At 43.4% G+C, this 17,461-nt stretch overlaps 2 long non-coding RNA genes across 2 annotated transcripts in view; one reads left to right on the top strand and one right to left on the bottom strand.

Annotated features, from left to right (window-relative positions):
* Positions 1–17,461, bottom strand: part of LOC137465577 (uncharacterized) — a 419,327-nt gene that overhangs the window by 11,342 nt on the left and 390,524 nt on the right. The window lies entirely within an intron of this gene.
* Positions 1–17,461, top strand: part of LOC137465576 (uncharacterized) — a 234,580-nt gene that overhangs the window by 162,365 nt on the left and 54,754 nt on the right. The window lies entirely within an intron of this gene.

Here is a 17,461-nt window from a genome sequence, read left to right as displayed (position 1 = left end):
TAGAAAAAGCAGGGTTCGAGATCCATGAGGACAAAATACAATACACCAACCCAGGGACTTATCTTGGATTCCTGATCTGGGAAAGGACAATTGTACCCCAGCAGCTTGCCATACGAGACGACCCAAAAACCCTGAAAGACTTACACAGTCTGCGGATCCATCAACTGGGTACGTCCCCTGCTAGGAATTACAACAGAAGACCTTTCTCCCCTGTTCAAACTTCCCCGTGGTAATGAAGACCTAGACTATCCACGCATGCTCACAACAGAAGCCCGAGACACCATTACCAAGGTCCAAGAAGCCCTGTCTTCACGCTAAGCCCATCGCATCGAGCACAAGCTGCATTTCCAGTTCGTCATTCTCGGAAAAGCACCCCGGTTCTATGGACTGATTTTCCAATGGGATCTTCAACTCCGAGACCCTTTATTGATACTGGAATGGATCTTTACAAACAACCAACCTTCAAAGACAATTACCTCCTTCCAGGAAATCATGGGACATTTAATAAAAAAAGCCAGAACTCGCCTCCGCTCCCTTGCTGGGTGTGAGTTCACATGCATATATTTGCCACTGTCCACTGGGGATCTGGAACATTTGCTCCAGACCAATGAAAACCTCCAATTTGCCCTAGACAGCTATACAGGCCAAATTTCCAGTCATATCCCAAAACATAAACTTTTAAATGCAGTCTTTAATGTGATCCCAAAATTAGTCCAAAGTAAAACACCACTCAGAGCTCTAACCATTTTTACAGACAGCTCAGGGTCATCCCACAGATCTGTAATGACTTGGAAGGACCCAAAATTTGGAATCCAACATCTAAATAGTGGAGGGATCTCCACAGATTGCAGAGTTAGCAGCTGTTGTCAGAGCCTTTGAGAAATTCAAAGACGAATCCTTTAATCTGGTCACAGATTCTGCGTGTGTCACAGGTATAGCTATGAGAGCAGAACACGCTCTTCTCAAAGAGGTTTCCAATCCAAAGTTACACCGATTTCAGCATTAACATGCTTAATCTCTTACAGAAAGCAACCTTACCATATAATGCATGTGAGGTCACGCACTGATCTCCCAGGTTTCATCACAGATGGGAACAGGAAAGCAGACGCATTGGCCATGGCAATAGAAACTGCTAACGTCCCTGACATCTTTGCCCAGGCAAAGTTGTCACATGCATTTTACCATCAAAATGTACCTGCCCTTATCAGAATGTTCAGGCTTTCAAAAGATCAAGCAAAAGCTATTGTCGCCACATGCCCGAACTGTCAAAATTACCAGATACCCTCTATGGGGACAGGAGTCAATCCCCGAGGACGGAACAGCTTCCAGCTGTGGCAGACAGACGTAACTCACTTCCCACCTTTTGGAAGGTCAAAATGCGTACACGTATCAATCAACACGTTTTTTGGAGCAATATTTGCATCAGCTCATCCAGGAGAAACTACACAGCACACCATAAAGCACTTCCTCCTTGCATTTGCTACCCTGGGAGTACCGAAACAAATCAAAACAGACAATGGACCTGCCTATACCTCTTGAAAATTAAGAGAGTTCTTCAGTGAATGGGGAATAAAACACAATAAAGGCATACCAGTAAATCCCACAGGACAATCAATCGTGGAAAGGACACATCAAACCCTCAAAAGAGTCCTCAATCAGCAGCAAAGAGAAACAAAAATCATATCTCCAGTTGAGAGACTTTGCAAGGCTCTCTATGTCATCAGCTTCTTAAATGGTACAACATCAGAGCCTGACCTGTCAATACTTCGCTACTTTGCAAATGCCACCCAAGCAAAGCTCACTGAGAAACCACCAGTGCTAGTGAAGGACCCAGAAAAACATCAAATTTCTGGGCCTTTCCAGTTGATTACTTGGGGTAGAGGGTATGCGTGTGTTCTACTACCATCTGGTCCAAGATGGTACCCAGGAAAAAACATAAAACCATATCTAGGCAATGCAAAAACTACTCCCACAAACAGTGACAAGAACTCCCCGGAGTCAAATACAAGACCTCCTCAAAATCAGACAAGTTCTGCCTGGAGATGAAGACGTCGCCGAATGTCCACATAGGGAAGAAAAGACCATCCCATCACGCGACAGCAGACAAAACAGAAAGTGGAACAACATTCTGCTGTAGCAGTTAAGCCATAAGTCAGACACAGCCTGAACACAAATTGTTCTCTGAATGACATATTATTACCCTTGTTTACCCTAAAAAACCCTATTGCTTTCCCTTCTTAACTCTTACCAAAAACCTCTAACCTTATGCCCATTCCCCCATCCTTAGCCAATATAGAAAAAAACAATAAAAAAAAAAAAAAAGGGGGGGGGGGAAGGAAAGGAGGAAAGGAACAAGGGCGAAAACCCTCTCCTCCCACCATAAAGATAACAAATGTTGCTTATATTCCCTATGAGAAGCCCCATCCTTGTCCAAAGATGAAAATTATCTCCGTTGGTGCTGTCTTCACTGCTGCCTGGATGCTCTTCACTGTACTGTATGCCTTCGGCTGGATTAGCCCACAGCCTAGCCACAAGGTCTGGGCAACCTTAGTGAAAACATTTAAACAGGATAACATGTGCTTATCCATGGGAAGCATTGATAACCCACTTTCCACATGTTTAGTAGGGATTCCCTTCGTAGGAGATGACTGGCCCGTCTATAACTCAGAGCTCCTCCGCACCACAGGTAAGAGACCCAATCTGGTAGATACTTGGGATGAGTGGACAAAAATGTTGCCCAATGCTCTAGAGGAACCCCAAGAATTGGACCTGTTGGGGTCCTCCAAAGCAACATACTGCGTCAAATTTTACTTTAGACGTCCAAAGAACAATTGGCCAGAAATTGGCCAGACAAAAAACACTTTCAGAAAAGACATATCACCCATTAACAAAGCCTATAACTATCCGGATTGGTGCAATTACACCACTCGGATGATCTCTGTATCCTCTCTCCACCCCAAAGTATTACCCAAAGGAACGTTTTTTATCTGTGGTGACTGAGTATAGGCTGGGATCCCTTCCTGCCTCCAGGGAGGTCCCTGTAGCCTTGGAAAACTTTCCACCCTCACTCCAAATATTACATAATTGGAAAAAAGAAAGGGAATTAAAACGCCACAAAAGATCCTACATGGAATTTGATGAAAATTGCGATCCAAAATTACATGATTGGAACAAATCAAAAAAGATTGCAGTCTCCCTATTCCTACCCTGGGTAGCTGCAGCTAAAGCTCTTGGTGAAATAAATCACTTAGGGTGCTGGCTCAGCAAGCAAGCCAATGCTACCTCTGCCGCCCTAAGCGATCTTTTAAAGGAAGAAAAAACCACGAGACATGCATCCCTCCAAAATTGAGCAGCGATCAACTTCCTACTGCTAGCCCACGGGCATGGCTGCCAAGATTTTGAAGGGATGTGTTGCTTCAATCTCTCTTCACACTCGTAATCCATCCATGCAAACATCCAGAAACTGAAGGAACTTGTGAAGGACTTAAAAGTAGAAAGCAACCCAGACTGGGTCAATGACCTTTTCGGTCAATGGGGATTAACGGGATGGGTTGCATCTTTGGTTAAGGGAATTTTGTGAATTTTCATTGTAATTGTCATTGTGTTAGCAATGTTCTCATGCCTTGTCCACTGTTTCAAAAGAACTATAGGGCACGCCTTTTTAGTAAATACAAATAGTGGAGTTGTAGCAGTCAGAGGCCATGCAAGGCCTCCCTGGCAGTCACTCACCTAAGATAAGAAATGCCTAGTCACGATGACTGGACCGAAGTAGCCCCTCTTCCGCCCTCAGACCCTTGTTTTTTTTCTGTAAGGCTGTAGGTCGTATTCTCCTCAACTCTGGCCATTGGAAAATTTCCAACACTCCGGTACCCTATATCATCCCCCATCTCTGCCCAGTTCAGCAGAAGAAAGAATAAATAAGATTTAAATAAAAAGGAATAAATAAGATTTAAATAAAAAAGATTTATTTATTGCTCTCAAATCCTGCACTAGTCTATACTCACCATTGGGTTTCCTCCCTGGAAATATAGGTGTATTATATTCTGATTCACATTCTTGTAAAATTTGGTATTTCAAGAACTTATCAATCATCTTTACTATTCCCTGCCATGTTTCTGGTTTTATAGGATACTGTTTGACCTCTACTGCTCTTGCCCCTTCCTTTAATTTGACATGTATTGGTTGTTCTAATTTAGATTTTCCAGGTATATCTGTTTCCCATACTGAAGGAATTACTGCATCTTCTGCATCTTATTCTTCCCTAGGAATAGAGGGAACCGGTTTTTCTTTAATCATTAAAATTTGTCCCATCTTTGATTCAGGTATTTTCATCAAAAGCTCTCCATTCTCAAAGGTTATTACCGCATCAAGTTTTGCCAGTAAATCTCTCCCTAAAAGGGAAATTGGGCACTCAGGCATATATAAGAATTCATGCGTTACGACTTTATTTCCAAAACACAAATCTAGGGGTTGTAGGAATGGCCGATTTTCCTCCTTCCCTGTGGCCCCAACTATTGTTGTTTGTTTGTCCCCAATTTGTCCTTGCAAATCATTTAATACAGAATACGTGGCCTCTGTATCCACCAGGAATTGTACTGCTCTATCACCTAGCTGTATGGTCACTAAAGGTTCCTTCGTATATCCGGTTCCTAGTCAGCTACTGTATTCCCCCAGCACCATTAATTTTGAAATATCCTGATCCTGGCTTGGCTGGTTGCCCTGGTAAAACTGGTTTGAGCACTCGTTCTTCCAGTGACCTTCTTGTTTGCAGTAAGCACACTGGTTAAATCCCAGTCTTGGCACAATAGTTCCCCTGTGTCCCCTGCCAAGTCCACCCCCCTTCCCCAGTCCACGGCCACCCCTACCCCTCCCTCTGATGCCTGGGTTTCCTTTCCCTTGTATTACTGCCAGGAGATTTTGCTGTTGTCTTTTACTGGCCTCTTTTTCCCTGTTACTGTATACTTTCCAGGCTACTTCGAGCAATTTATCCAGATTTCCTAATTCCTCCCCTTCTAGTTTTTGCAATTTCCTCCTAATATCATCCTGTGACTGCCCCAGGAAAATGAGAACAAGCTGAATCTTCACTTGTGCTACATCTATTTGGAGATCTGTGTATTTTCTCGCTGCTTCCTTAAGTCTTTCCAAAAACGCAGTAAGGGATTCTTTCTTCTCTTGCCTTATCTCATACAATTTAGACCAATTTATAGTCTTAGGCACAGCATTCTGAACCCTTATCTGGACCCACTCTTGATATTTCTTCAGCCTCCGCATATGCCCAGGTGCATTAGGATCCCACCCTGGATGCTCGGTTGGAAAATTATCATCTAGAGTTCCCATTACAAGCCTGTTTCTGATATCCTCCCTTGCCCTTTCCTTGGCTGCTTTAAGTACCATCTCTTTTTCAGTAGAATCCATTAGGGTATCTAATATTACTTATATATCATCCCAATCTGGATTCTGAGTTTTCATAATCATTTTGACCACCCTTGCCACTTTATCAGGATTTTTCCTGTAAGTTCCAGCTGATTGTTTCCAAATTACTAAATCTGCAGGGGAAAAGGGTATTTTTACAAACAATGGCCCCTCCGCTCCTATTCCCTGTCATAAGGGGGCAATCACAGTCCGCTTCTGTCTACCCAGATCTTTCCTGGCCAAAACCAGGGCGGGCTTTGACCGACTCAGAGTCCTATGAGATACCGGTATCGCAGATTCACTTTCATCTCCACTATCGCTATCTTCTTCACTTTCATCCTCCTCCCTTCTTTGGATCACAGTTAAATTTAGATCATATCCTGGGGAAGAGGGGTCAGGTGATGGCGGGAGAGGAGGATAGGGAGAGAAGGGTTGAGTGGGTGAAATAGGACTGGGCAAAATATGATTGGGTGAAGCAGGTGATGAAGTAGGGGTAGCAGGCAGGATAGGGTTAGGTTCTCTTGGTCTTGTGGGGGCTACCTGCAAATCAACATCTGTATCGTTCCTCTGACTCAGACTTTCTTTTAACACAAGACATTCTAAACAACGTTTCTCCTTCACACAAACCCCACACTTATCACTTGCAAATGCCCTAACTACCATCAATCCACATTCAACCTGTCATTCTGGCTTATCTCGTAAATAGAAAAACAAATCAATATACGGAACCTCATCCCATTTTCCTTCACGCTCACAAAACGACATCAATTGCAAAATAGTGTTATGTTGCAAAGTCCCATTCATTGGCCACTTTTCACCACCCTCCAAGACATATTCTGGCCACCATGAATTACAATAATCAATTAACTTACCCCTACGTAAGTCTTGCCCAAAATTACCCTGTTTCCAATGTGCTAATAAGCACCCCAAAGGAGAAGTACGCGGTATGGGGGCATTGCTGCCCAAAAGACCTTTAAGCTTGTCCATATTACAGCTACAAGACACCACAGAATGCCGAACCCGCAACGCTTTTGCGATGTCTAATGGATGGTGCCTAGGCAATACCACAGGAATTCCTTTAACCCAACGAGGCATAGCTTTTGCTGCATCTTATTGGCAGGTACCAGAAGAGAGTAAAAGCACCTTACCTCTGTCCAGGGGATGTTGTGAGTGGCGGAGAGTCGCGGCGCCGATGGGCTCCCTGAGAATCCCTCAGTGCCAGCTGGAGCATGATCGGGTCGTGGGGTCCTCAGCAGCACTCGCAGGGTCCCATCTGGGGGTCGCCAAAATGTTAGCATTCAGGAACACACATAATCATGAGATATGATTATATTCAGGAGCTTTTATTTCAGAGCTCTGGGAATATGGGGTACAGACCCTAATCTGACTCCAACATGGCTTTCGAGCTGAACGTATTTTATATTCTATCATTATATAACTTACATATTCATTATTAGACTTATATTGTTCCATTGTATACATTGACTTTATCCAAGCATGAATTTCTCGTGATCTTTCCCAAGCCCCTGACCACAGTTTCCCATGATTGTTCTTATGATTAAACAGTAATTATATTTAATTGCTAAACAATTATCACATCTAACAAGTCCATCATTTATCATATACTAACTACACAGGTGCAGTTCTAGCAAGTACAAGGCCTATACTTTCCCAGGGTATTTTCCCAGGACCTACTAAGCTTAATTTGCCTTCTAACTCCCCAAATCCCCATGATTTTAAAACCCTTTTACTATCAACTCCAGAGTTGCTCGCTAAGTTGCCTGCAGCTGGGAGCTAGCCTGAGGGACCCAGAAAGGCTGAGCCTGATCAGCGCAGCTCTATCCGGGACACATGCGGTAGCGGCTGCCCAGGGGGCTGGTCAGACCCCTGGGACCCCAGGCTGTGATATAGCATAATATTAAAATAGGAACTATGTGATGTAAGATACTTTTTGAAACTAGCTCAAAGAATGGATAAGATAATCAAGAAATTCTTCACATAGAGATAATAGTAACAAGACACCAAAATCCCAAGAAAAGAATGATTGCCTTCTTATCAGGAAAACCCAGACTTCGAGGGCCCTAGATGACTGATTTACAAGATGAGGGGAGGAAGCTGACATTAAGCACAAACACCCTTAGTTAGAAAGGAATGTTTGACTAATGTATGAGATATATGAATATGCAATAGGCTATTGCTTTTAAGGGTTAAACCTTTGTTAGCAAAACGTGCTTTGTTGCAGAGTGCAAGGCACCTGGACATCCATAATTCTTTGCTTTTTACTGTCTCTCATTATCCTAATTATCATTACTATTTTCATTACTATTAAACTTCAAAAATTTTAAAACAAGTGAATGGCGTTTTTCACAATTGGTGCTGTGACTAGGATAAAACACCTCGCTGTCGAAACCTCAGAGGATTCCAAGTGAGGGAGGCACGCCCTGTCAAGTTTGGCAGCCTTGTTCTGTTTCTTCTGGCATGATCGGCAGACGCAGGTTCGTACCCGGTGGACAAAAAGAGACAATAAAACAAAGAAAAGGGGAAAGGCTCCCAAAAACGTGGTAATTAGCCCCCTAAGATGAAGTTTACACAATGATCCGGAAAGGAAAAAGGATTGTAAGTAACTTTTCAGGGGGGAAAGTATAGGGGGATGAATGTGTGTGTGTCTGAGAGGCAGGCTGGTTATCCCAGACCTGCTAAGTGAGTGATGAGTCTCCCACGCTGCAGTTTTGTCTTTTCACAAGAAAAACGGCCAGTAAAGAGATTAAACGAGAGATAAAAGGAGTGAGAAAATCCCCCGGGTAAAGCAAGGACTAATAATAAAAAGGTGAGCTGGACAGGAACAAACGCAGATCCGAACCAATGTGGCTAATCATACGTTCTCCATTTATTGTTTATAGACAGTAGTTTTTATACGCTTCCAGATACTTTACAAACATGAGCACACTCTCATTGGCAAGCAAACATTGTTTGTTCCTGTCTTAAGGTGGCTAAAGTTTCACACTGCAGACCTATACTAATTCACACCTAGATAGCTCAGTACACTGTGTTATACCTTAACATAATTTCTGACTGCGCCACAAACTTATTCTTAACTGCGCCATAGGCTTCAAGGCCTCACTGAGGCCCATATCTGAGGCCGAGGCTGGGGTAGCTCAACCTTCACTCTAAACATATAAATCACGCACATCCAGATCGTGACCCATTTCTCTCAGAATTTCTTCTACACCCGGGGTGACTGGAATGGGGTCCCAGGGAGGGGTTGGATCCCTCTGAGAAAGGGAGCAGAGGAGTTTCCTAGCACAACCTGATAGTAAAAGGTTTCTAAAATCATGGGGAAAATACTAAGGGTAGGCCCTGGGAAAATGTTAGGCCTTGTCTTTGCTAGATCATGTGAAACTGCACCTGTGTAATCATTATATGATTGTTAGATGTGATCATTGCTTAGTAATTAGATATAATTATTGTTTAATCGTAACAAGAATCATAAGAAATTACGTTCAGGGGTTTGAGGGGGGATTGCGAGAAATCCTTGCTTGGATGAGATCAATGTATACAATAGAACAATATAGTTTAATAATTAATATGAAGTTATAATGAAACAGATTGAAAATTTAACAGGGTAGAAATCCATTTGGATTTAGGTGAAATTTGCCGCTTTGAAGTTGCTAGCATAGGTAAAATATGCTGTTTAGTCTGGTAACTCTGCAGCACAAGTAAAACTGCCCCAGCTGAGGAGAAAGAATGCGAATTTCCAAGCTGAAGAGATAAGAGAGGCTCCTCGAACCTTGAAACAGATGGGAGAGGGTGACCCAGGAGTTCCTTCTGTACTTTCTGATAAAAAAACTGTCTACAAGTGTTACTAGCTGTAAGTGTAATGCGAAATCAGTAGAATGAATATGCATGAACCTATTGTAAAACACTATGCATATGTAAACTAATAAAGATAAAAAGAAATAAAAAGATCTCAAAAGCATGCATGTCCTTTAAAAAAGAATGATCCCCACATGCTTCCAGCGCTATAATAAACATACCATCCCTAGAAATATTTATAAGAATGGTAAAGTCTTACGTTTTCATCCACGTTTCAATATAATGATAGAATATAGAACACATTCAGCTCGAAACCATGTCAGAGTCAGATTTGGGTCTGTACCCCTGATTCCCAGAGCTCTTCAAATAAAAGCACCTGTATATAATCATATTCCATGATTATGTATTCCTGAACGCTAACATTTTGGTGACCCCAGATGGGACCCTGTGAGCACTGCTGAGGACCCCGTGACCCGATCACGCTCCAGCCGGCACCGAGGGACTCTCGGAGAGCCCATTGGCACCGTGACCCCCCCGCCATTCACAACGTCCCCTGGACAGAGGTAAGGTGCTTTTACTCTGGTCTGGTACCTGCCAAAAAGACACATCAAAAGCTACACACAGTTGGGTTAAAGGAATTCCTGGTGGTATTGCCTAGGTGCCGTCCATTAGACAACCACAAAAGCATTGCAGGTTCGGCATCAGTGGTGTTTTGCAGCTGTAACATGGACAAGCTTAAAGGGATTTTGGGTGGCAATGCCCCCATACCGCATACTTCTCCTTTGGGGTGCTTATTAGCACATTGGAAACAGGGTAATTTTGGGCAAGATTTACGTAGGGGTAAGTTAATTGATTATTGTAATACATGGTGGCCAGAATATGTCTTGGAGGGTGGTGAAAAGTGGCCAATGAATGGGACTTTGCAATATAACACTATTTTGCAGTTGACTTTGTCAAACTACAAACCTACTTTTTCTAACTACTAAATCTAACTGACCTCACAACTCGTGACCCTCTCTGAGAGTCCAGACACAGATGGATCTGATTGGCCATCAAGCTCAAACAATCCTCACCAGAATCCAATCAAGCAATCACCCCAGGTAAACAATTCTCCAAACACATTCCACATGAGAAAAACAAAGAGCAGAAATAGAAATTGTTTTCTCTTTCTTTCCTCTTTGCTCCTATATGAAAAATCCTGAAAGAGAAAGAAATGTGCTTGCCACAGCTATACAGTTGGGGGATAAAGAAGTAAAATTCATGGTGGATACAGGGGCCACGTATTCTGTACTAAATGACTTGCAAGGGCAAACTGGGGAGAAACAAACAACAGTAGTTGAGGCCACAGGGAAGGAGGAGAATCAGCCATTCCTACAACCCCTAGATTTGTGTTTTGGGAATAAAGTTTAACACACCAGTTCTTATATGTGCCTGAGTGTCCAATCCCACTTTTAGGGTGAGATTTATTAGTGAAACTTGATGCAGTAATAACCTTTGAGAACGGGGATATTTTAATAAAAAATGAAAAATTTTAATGAAAAGATGGGACAAATTTTAATGATAAAAGAAAAACCGGTCCCCTCTATCCCTAGGGAGGTAGAAGATGCAGTGATTCCTTCAGTGTGGGAAACAGATATACCTGGAAAATCTAAATTGGCACAACCAATACATGTTGAATTAAAGGGGGTAGAGCAGTAGAGGTCAAACAATATCCTATAAAACCAGAAACATGGCAGGGAATAGTAAAGATGATTGATAAGTTCTTGAAATACCAAATTTTACAAGAATGTGAATCAGAATATAATACACCTATATTTCCAGGGAGGAAACCCAATGGTGAGTATGGACTAGTGCAGGATTTGAGAGCAATAAATGAAATAACTAAAGACATTTATCCAGTAGTTGCCAATCCCCACACATTGTTGACATCCACGAAATAGATATATAAATGGTTTACCGTAATTAATCTAAAAGATGCCTTTTTCTGCATACCCCTTGACAAAGAAAGTAGGAAACTGTTTGCCTTTGAGTGGGAAAGTCCAGGGAACGGAAGAAAATGGAAGAAAAGCCCAGCTCACCTGGACATGGCTCCCACAAGGATTCAAGAACAGTCTGACCCTATTTGGAAACCAACTGGTGAACGAGCTAAAGATTTGGACTGTAAAATGGGCAAGTACCAAGAGAACAATACCTGCTGCTACAGTATGTTGATGATATATTGATAGCCACAGAGGAGAAGACAACCTGTATAAAGATAACAACTGAGATCCTAAATCAACTGGGAATGGGAGGATATAAGGTGTCTAAAGAAAAAGCACAAATTGCCCGACAGACTGTGATTTACCTGGGATGTGAGATCTCACAAGGGTACTAATCATATTCAAGCTATTTGTGCAATTCCAGAACCCCAGAACTTGCATGAGCTATGAGTCTTCCTTGGTATGACAGGGTGGTATCACCTGTGGATCATGGACTATGGACTAATTGCAAAACCCCCGTTTGAAGCCCAGAAGATGCAGCCATTCACCTGGGGCAAACCACAGAAAGAAGCCTTCCTAAGGTTAAAAGAAGCACTGCCGACTGCTCCAGCATTAAGGGCGACCTGACCTGTCTAAAGATTTTCAGCTGTTTGTACATGAAAGGCTGTGCCTGGCACTGGGAGTCCTGACCCAATGTTTGGGAAGTTGGAAAAGGCCGGTGAGCTATTTTTCCAAACAACTTGACAACGTCAGTGCCGGATGGCCTCCATGTCTGTGGTCAGTCGCAGCCACTGTGATCCTGATACAAGAAGCCAAGAAGCTCGCTATGGGAAGGCACATAGATGTCTATGTACCGCACATGGTAACCACTGTTTTAGAGCAAAAAGGGGGCCATTGGCTATCCCCAAGTCGAATGATGAAATTCCAGGTAATCCTAATGGAGCAAGATGATGTAACATTAAAAACAACTAACCTTTTGAATCCAGCTTTGTTTCTAGGTGCCACAACTGTAGAAGGCCTATTAGAGCATGACTGTGTAGAAGTAATAGAGTTCATCTATTCAGCAAGAGAAGACCTGAAAGACGTCCCTCTAGAGCAACCAGAGTGGGAGTTATTCACAGATGGAAGCAGCTTCATGGAGAATGGAATCAGATATGCTGGATATGCGGTAACATCAATCAGTACAGTGGTAGAGGCAAAAGCATTACCACTAAATACATCCGCCCAGAAGGCAGAACTGGTTGCCTTAACCAGAGCATTAGAGTTGAGTGAAAGGAAAAAGTAGAACATATGGACTGACCCAAAATAATCTTTTGGAGTGGTGCATGTGCACAGGGCCCTATGGAAAGAACGGGCCCTGCTTTCGTCTCAAGGGGCGCACATTAAACATCAAGATGCAGTGCTGCAGTTAAGAGCAGTACAAAAATCTGAACAAGTGGCAATTATGCACTGTAAAGCGCATCAATCAGGAAGCTCCAAAATTTGCGAGGGAAATTGAATGGCAGACTGGACAGCCTGACAGGCTGCTCGAAAGGTGCAAACAGCAATGGCAATGGTACCTTTAAAGCTTAATGCAGCTCAATTCAATTTACCTCCACAGCCAAAATATTCAGCAGAAGATGAGAAATTGGGACATTTGCTGAATGCACAGAAGAATCCAGAAGGGTGGTATGTAACTACACAAGGACAGATAGTGGCACCTCTCCTTTGGTAATGAGAGGGGTTCTACAAATTAAACATAACGAATGTCATTGGGGTGCAGAGACATTGGTAAAGTTCCTAAAACACAATTTGATCTCAGTACGAAGAATTCGGGTAGGAATAGAACCAGGAGATTATTGGCAGGTAGATTTTGTAGAATTACCAAGAACCTGAGGATACAAATATCTGTTAGTGGGAGTTGACACATTTTCTGGATGGCCAGAAGCCTTTCCCTGTTGCACAAACCAAGCAAAAGAAACAGTTAAGTGGTTACTGCAAGAAATCATTACCAGATTCAGGGTGCCTCTAGGGATATCATCAGATAGGGGCCCACATTTCATAGTCACAGTAGTAAGAGAAGTAAGCAGGTTGCTGGGAATAACCTGGGATCTTCACACACCATGGAGACCCCAGTCAAATGGACAGGTAGAGAGGATGAATCAGACACCAAAAAGGCAAATCAGTAAAATATGTCAAGAAGCCAAACTGCAGTGGCCACAGGCTTTACCAATAGCATTGCTGAGAATTCGGATAAAGCCTAGGAGTGGGATGTCAGTCAGTCCTTATGAGATATTGTATGGGAAACCATACGAATCTCCTGGACCCAATCCAAATGTACATGTCACGGGAAATCAGGAAGTGTATAATTATGTTCTGTATCTCGGAAAAACTCTAGCACGGCTTCAAAGCGCCCTCATGTGGAATAGGCCTCAAGAACCCAGTTCATGACATATATCCAGGGGACGAGGTGTACATTAAGAATTGGAACAAAGAACCACTAAAAAAAAGGTGGACTGGACCCCATGAGGTACTGTTGACCACCTTTACAGCAGTCAAAGTAGCTGGAGTGGACCCCTGGATACACTACACCCGAGTGAAGAAAATCCTTCCTGGACTGCCAACTGTGTAGACTGTGGGACCAACAGAGCTGGAGATAAATGTGTTTAATTGTTTCAAGAGTGTTACCAGTAATTGTACCTATCGAAACCCAGAATGTCCCTTGGATACTCTTGGATGTTCCAGGCCCAGGTCAGAAGCACTTGAGACCCTGGAATGCAGCCACAGACCCCTGTGGCTTTGAACCTGATCCATGGAACAATTTACCAACCTTGCAGGAAGAACGAGAAATAACAAAAGTTTAGATATTATAGAAGAAGTAGTCACAAAGTGAGAGGAAGAGTTTTTGAGTGCTGTACAGGGGGGTTTTAGGCCTTGTACAGAGGGGTCTGAGTTTTGTACATGGGGGTCAGAAGTTCTAAGATGGAGGGACTTGGGTGTGCCCTGTCCTTTTTCCTTCTTCTTCCTAACCTCCATGTTCTTGGTGATGTTGGCACTCACAGATTGGTTTAGAGTAGAAAGTCACTGTTCAATATAGGTGATGGGCATTGGGGGAAAACTGTAAACATCTAATACGTAATATATGATATAAAAGAGGGCACCAGCCCCCTGGGCATTGGAGTGTGCCCTTGCCTGACTGCTGAACGGACCACAGCAGCTCAGGGAGAAATCTTTTAGATAACATACAATAAACTACCTTGAGACTGGACGAACGAAGACTACTGAGTCTTTCTTTGGAGACAAGGGTGGGAGGAGAGACTTTTCTACCTTCCGGGCTCACCCCAACCGGGGGTGAGTTCCGGCAGTACCAATGTTTATTTCATGGTCTTTGGGATTTGGAATGCAGAAAGATCAATTAACCACTTTTCATTCTAGAATGAAGAGGGAGGTACAGGCAGAAACACAGGTGATAAAGGTTTCCAATCCAATTCAGCCTGAGAATATAATGATTGGATTAGTTAAAGACTTTGCCAAAATGCGAAAGGCCGGCAGAATATCTGCCTGTCTGCCAATACGGAAGGCAGTGGGAGACCCAATAAGTTGGGGAATCATAACGTCAAAATTGCCTGAAATACGAAAGAAGAAAACAATTGTATGTAAACAGGTACCGGAGTCGAGGGAAGTAGTCAAGGAAACCTGGAATGAAATAGGAAAATGGATGAAACCTATGACCCAACAAGACTGTATTTTAAATAATGGCACAATAGGATTGCCTATAGGATGGTCGGGAGGCATCACGAAATGGCAATGCTACTTGCCATACTATAAAAAGATTACAGGAAATGTTACAGAAACCACTCTGGTGTGGAAGTGTGAGGCAAAAGATCAGAAAGGTCAAATAGAGCCTTGGGACAGGGCATGGTCTCTGAGTATACTTCAAAATTCCAATATATGGCAAACACCCCTTGGTGTATTAAATGGGAACATTCTGAGAATGAAACAGATCCAGCAGTAATGAACACTGCCACTAGTAGTAGAATAAAGGCAGACAAACTAAGTTGGTAGGCATATAATAAAACTTATGATTGCACTTCTGATGATATAGAGATAAAACAAATGCCACCACTGGTAGTAGCCTTACAAATTGGTTGTGCCTGCAGAGGGATCGAGCACAAAAAAGGTAGAGTGAATTACAAAATGATCATAGAATGTACCAAGAGTACAATCCTGTAACTGCACGCTGTGGTCACAAGGAAGATGTTCTCCAGCCAGCTCACTCTCCAAGACCAATGTGCAGTCACGAGAGTGGCCACCCCCGGATCTCTACTGAGTCCTTCCGGGTGGCGGTGCTTACAGGGACTCGCAGCTCCCTGCAGCAGATGGCTGTGGCATGGGTAACACAGCAGCAACACAGTGCGAGAAACCAAGGCGAAGGAATAGAGAGGGATCACTTGTTTGAGTTCCAAGGAAGTTTTATTGCCCAGAGGATTCAGGGACAAGTGACAATAACTGAGGGCAAAAAACTGCTTTTAAGGAGAGTTGGGAATAAGGAGAGGACACAACCTTTTAACAATAGGAAGGCATTGGGGGAGGAGTGCAGCGTAAGGGCTATCCAATAGAAGCCACCAAGGGGAAGGAGCAAACCCTGCACCCCAATCTTGCTTCGAGGAGGGGATGAAAGGGAACATTCCAGAAGGGAACAAAGGAGTTGCAAGGAGGCTGACAGGTGTATTGACATACACTTGGTGGGAAAATCTTGGGGCAAACAACTCAGGACTGAACCATTAGGGAAGCCAAATGGGGTACATGGAATGAACCATTACAAACTTAAAACAAAGAATATTTAAAACCTACTACACAAGAGCAAACTGTAAAATAACAGACTACCACACAATCCGAAGTCCAGGACAATTTGTTTGGGCAACAAGGGATGGTACCTGGACAACACATCCACCTGTAGATGGGAAAGTGAAAGAAATTACTTTGGGCCTCCCTACTTTGTGTCCACTTTGGAAAAAGTCCCCATTTAATGGAAAACACAAACTTCTGCAGATAAGAACAAGACGAGAAGTTCTAAATGATGAAAATCTAGATGACACTTGGCAAGAACCCTCTAGTGGTGCAAAATTTGGGTGGGCCCTAGAGTCTTTGCTTGGTCCTATAGCAAACTATCAGAATAGAGAAATGTTGTACAAACTTACAGGTCAGGTAGATAGACTGGCAAGAGTCAGCCGGGAAGGATTTAAAGAACTAAACACACAATTACAAGCCACCACAAAAATGACTTTACAAAATCAATTGGCCTTGACACTTTCCTTTCCATGTCACAGTGCTCTCACCACCGTGCATGGACAGACTGCTCATAGGGCTCCTTTAAGGATGCTTTGCCAAGGACCAAAAGAAACAACAATTCAGCTTCTCATTTTGGGACCACAGTCCCCCCCATTTTCTTCCTCCCCTGGGGCCGAGGGTCTCAAGAACAGAGATCATCTTCTTCCTGAGGACAGGGGGCATCACCACACCCTCCTCAGCTTTCCTCTGTTCTCTCCATTCCTGTGCTGGTAGTCGCTGAAACAGGTCTCTTGGCTCACCATTGCATCCCCCTAAAAATGCAGTCTTTGTTGCAGGAGGAATTGGTTCAGTCTATGGCTAACAAGAAAAGTCCAGCCAAAAGCTACTCCATCATCTCCTCCCACCAAAAAAATTCCTTCTTCTAACATCTCAGATCCCAGATTGTCTCTCTTCTACTTCAAATCGAGGAGGAGTAATATTTTACAAAGCCTTCATTTTCCAGGAAAGGGTTAAAAGTCTCGGACTCCCCGGACAGCTGAAATCTCTGCCCAGAACTCCAACTCCCATGGCTGGGCACCTCCCCCCCCTTCTCCTTCTCCTCTGCCAGCAGAGGTTCAAGAAGGGGGAGGGATGGTAGGCAGACTCTGGGATGTTGGAATGTGGGATGGTGATGTCTTGGTGCAGGAGGAGGATGGGAGTTTGAATGCAGTTTCTGTATGAAGGGCAGGGAAGTGTCTTCACACATGGTTGTTTGGAGGTTGTTCAATGCCAAATTGGGGTCCAGGAAGGTTTACCAGAACAAGCCCTCCTTGAAGGGAAAAGAGGATATGTTGACCAAGGAAAAATAATGTCAGGAGTACCTGGGGACGCCAGGTTAAAGGTTGTCAAGGTAAGGAGGTGTTTGGCCACTCTCATGCGAGCGGCAAGGTCTTGGGGTATGCAGCAGGGGCTGATTCATGGGTGCCACACGGCGTGGCAAGTCTTAG

The sequence above is a fragment of the Anomalospiza imberbis genome (assembly GCF_031753505.1).
Source record: "Anomalospiza imberbis isolate Cuckoo-Finch-1a 21T00152 chromosome W unlocalized genomic scaffold, ASM3175350v1 scaffold_31, whole genome shotgun sequence".
NCBI classification, from domain to species: domain Eukaryota; kingdom Metazoa; phylum Chordata; class Aves; order Passeriformes; family Viduidae; genus Anomalospiza; species Anomalospiza imberbis.
Note: the sequence above shows the minus strand (reverse complement) of the source record. Positions and strands in the feature narration are given on the sequence as shown.